The 3,721-nt window shown below is 43.8% G+C and overlaps 1 long non-coding RNA gene across 1 annotated transcript; it reads left to right on the top strand.

Annotated features, from left to right (window-relative positions):
- Positions 1-1,248: 1,248 nt before the first annotated feature.
- Positions 1,249-3,432, top strand: LOC142077306 (uncharacterized). Its single transcript, XR_012671713.1, has 2 exons — positions 1,249-1,301; positions 2,178-3,432. It is a non-coding gene; the product is annotated as an uncharacterized LOC142077306 (long non-coding RNA).
- Positions 3,433-3,721: the final 289 nt, after the last annotated feature.

Raw genomic sequence — 3,721 nt, 5'->3', positions numbered from 1 at the left:
GTAAAGGGAGCGGGTTATTCTTCAGCACGATGCTGGTGTGTGCCGGGCTTGGCAGTTCCAGCCTGCGTCTGTGGTGTTGTGTAGTTTCTGAGGACTCTCTTCTGTGTCTTCTACCATAGTTTTCTCAGGCCTTGATGTCTCTATAGCTCTTTAAGATCAGCAGGCGCCTCGGTAGCCCTCCCGAGGGTCTCAAATGCATTGTCTCATCAGCATAGTGCCTGTTGAGCCCTTCTTATCTTGCCGTTGTAGCTTCAAGCATGGACATGCCTGGTCAGCGTTGCATCATAGATGTTTCTGAGGGGTATCTCTTGTGGCGGTGAGCCAGGTGGTGCCAGCAGCTCTGCTCTCAGGAGTTCTGTTTCCACAGTTGTCTTTAGAGGTTTCACCCCCGTGTCCTTAACGGTCTTGAAGCCCAGCTTCTCATGCATCCATCGTTCTGGGTTTGATGGTAGTTTTCTCTCATGGGCTGTGGCAGTTGACTCTCTTTCCTGGGGCGCTATAGAGCATTTGTGCCATTGTGGCACCTTAGGGCTTCTGTGCTGGAGGCATCTTCCCTACGGCAGTCATTCTCGCTTGCGGTCTTCTCGTGTCTCACGATCACATTGTGGCGTCTGCGTGCAGTCTCTGTCTGTGTGTCAGGGTTGGAGCTGCGCTGCCTGGGAGCGTAGCAATAATAAATATATTATAGCTTTATGGTGATATGGTTATATGTTGATCTGGCCAGATTCTTTAGGCAAAGACTGTACAGTCCATCTCTGGGCAAGTAGCTCTAGAGAGCGGCCACAGTTACTTTCGTTGTGTTTTGTGGGTGCTAGAGGCTGCACTCTGGCCTCTTGGGAGTGGCAGTTTGCAAGGTAGTCGAGTGGACTGTATCTTGAACTTGCCTTAACTTGTCTATGTAGGGCTTAATATCTGGTGTGGTTTTTTTTCCATCTGCAGTTAGAAGGCATATGCAAAACAAGACAGGCTTTTAGTCATGTCAAGCTATCGGTCAGCATCCAGGTGACTTGCTTTACATGCTTTGATTAGCACAGGCTGTTTGGATGGAGGTTGTCTGGGATGTTTTTTTGTATAGCCAGTAGGTATTGCTAAGCAGGGTGTACAGTCCCTTTTGTAGTTTTTTGCAGGTGCCCCAGGGTGATTTGGATCCGTGGAGAAAATTCTCGAGCGCATCTTGCCAGAGCGTCCAAATTGAAGTGAAGAAGGAGCAGGCCCGGTGAATGTAGTGAAGCGTCTTCCTCGGCTTGCTGTTAAGAAGGCTGAAACTTTGGAGTTGTATGGAACGGCAACGTTGCTTTGAAGTGTGTGGCGAGACAGTTCCGGGGATGGGTCTAGAATGGGGGCAATATGCCATCGTGGCAGGTGGGTGGTGAAACAATGGTGTTTTGAGTGAGGGGTGAAGCAAGTGGTTGTTGAATGAGTGTTAGTTTTTCAATGTGCCTAATCTTGTATGTGTGAAGTATTTTATCGCAGGTTGTATTTAATGTTGAGAGTAGTATTTTTTTTTTTAAATTATAATAAAAAAAAAACCCTGGCTGGGGGATTTTTCTTTCCCCCGCCCCCCCCCAGCTGGGTTTTTTTTTCCCCTGGTCCCGGCCGCTCTGCAAGGTGACGTTCATCGCCAATGTCTGGGCAGATGTCAGGCTTGGGCCGGGGTTTTTGCAGGCAGGGTGATTTTTGAGGCCTCTGGGAATGCTGTTCCTGGGGAGCGGCGCAGACACGGGGTGATGTCCCATTGTGGCAGGCTGGTCGCAGAATGGATCGGCGAGAGTGAGGGGTAGCTTGTGTGGTAGCTGAATGAGCGGTGTGTTTTGAATGTATATAACCTTGTTTCATTATGTGGTGTTTTTTTATGTTTCTTTGCAGGTTGTGTGTGGAGTTGAGTGGTTTTTTTGTGTTCAGAGAGTTACAAAAAAAATTATATTAAAACCTAGACAAGGGATTTCCACACCACCCCTCCTGCCCCCCCGTCTAGGGGTGTGTATGTTGGGTGTGTGTGTTGTGTTCCCCCCCTGCCCCGGTCCCAGCAACTCTGTAAGGGAGTTGATTGCCAATGTTTGGGTGGAGGTTGGGCTCGGGCTGAAGTTTTTGCAGAGAGGGTGGTTTTTTCAAGGCCTCTGGGAACACCATTCCTGGGGAGCGCTGTCCTGGAATGTGGCATTTGCCTGTCATTGCAGGGAGGTATGTTGTGTAGCGAATGGTCATGGGAAGATGATTGATGATCTTGCAGTTGAAGGGTGTGGGGAATTTGGAGCAGGTTGTCAGTGTTGAAGAGGACCAGCTTGTGAAGCAGGTGGGCTAAACTTTATTGTTTACGGTTAGGATTGTAAATTCTTTTGAGGGGCTTTGTAGTTTCTGATGTAATGACACTTTATGATTTTTTTTTTTTTTTATTTTTGTGCGCAAGCACAGAAGTAGGGGGCCCATTGAGATGAGCGGAGCTCGGTCACTTTCTGCCTAGGAATCCCAATTGTGGAGACGATGTCGCCTCGAAGAGGCAAACAGAGATGTAAAGCAATAGACTGAGAATGTAATGGGAGGGAGAAACGTGGAAAAGACTACTAGGTATAGAATCACAGGCACTAAATACTTGCGCCGACTGTAAAGGTAATGATGAATTTTTAGAGGTCAAATGCATTTCAAAGAGTGAATTTCAAAGAGTGAGAAGTGAATAAATGTAATTGTGGCAAGTATTTGATCAACCTGAGAGTAATTTTTGTCTCTGTAGTACAAGTATATTGTAGAATTGAAATGTAAAAAATAATATGGGAAAATCTACTGGAATTAGCAATGGACCAATTTTAAATTGAAAATTATAAAAACAAAATACAGGCAGTAATGTATCCCTATTGGAATCACAGTAAAAACTGAAATAACAAATGAAAGTACCTATTAACCAAAATTGCCAATTGGAGGGTGGTGGTGGTGGTGGGGAATTGTTACAGGCATTGACAGCTCTTGCTTGAGGACTATTACGGCAATAATGTTTGTATGTGATAATTTAAATGAGAATTAGTCATTAGAGGGAGAGTTGTCAATACCTATAGATAAATGTAGCTATTGACAGGTTAAAAGAAAGCATGTGCATTACTGGCTCCTAAGTATATTTAAACTATTAGTAATTGTGTAAAGTTTTTTAATTACTTTGAGTAGTTTTAAAGAAATGTAGAATACTACTTGGGCATAAATGATGTCCAATTGAAACACTGATCTTAGTAAGACACTAGCAGGCATGAATTGTATCTGAGTAGTATCATAAGGAAAATATCAAACTAGGCAGTAAAGATGGAATGGTAATATGGCTGTGTTCAATTACCTTAATTGCAGAAAGAGCTAATTATGGTAGTTAAACCACTCCTTAATAGGGTTCTAAGGTATCTTAAAAGAAAATGATTTTGCAATAAAGTTTAAATAAAATTTTCTTTGATCTGTTTTGCGTCTCCTGTGTTTTTTTAATGTCTGTGTTTGTCTCTGGTGGTTTTTTTTTTCTCTGTCTGTAGGGGTTTTTTTTGTGTGTCTGTCTGGTGTCTTTTGATGTTGTCTCTCTGGTTTTTGTCATTGATGTTCTTTTGCTTTGTTTTGGTCTTTGATTTTGTTGTCTCTCTCTGTTTGTGTCTTGGTGTGGTGTTTTTTTTGAGTTTCCTGTGGGGTTGGAGGAGGGAATTTTCTGTATTGGCCTTGGGGGGTTGTGTGGGTGTGGTTTTTTTTTGCATGCATTGGT

Source organism: Calonectris borealis, unplaced genomic scaffold (assembly GCF_964195595.1).
Source record: "Calonectris borealis unplaced genomic scaffold, bCalBor7.hap1.2 HAP1_SCAFFOLD_205, whole genome shotgun sequence".
In the NCBI taxonomy this organism is placed as follows: Eukaryota; Metazoa; Chordata; class Aves; order Procellariiformes; family Procellariidae; genus Calonectris; species Calonectris borealis.
Note: the sequence above shows the minus strand (reverse complement) of the source record. Positions and strands in the feature narration are given on the sequence as shown.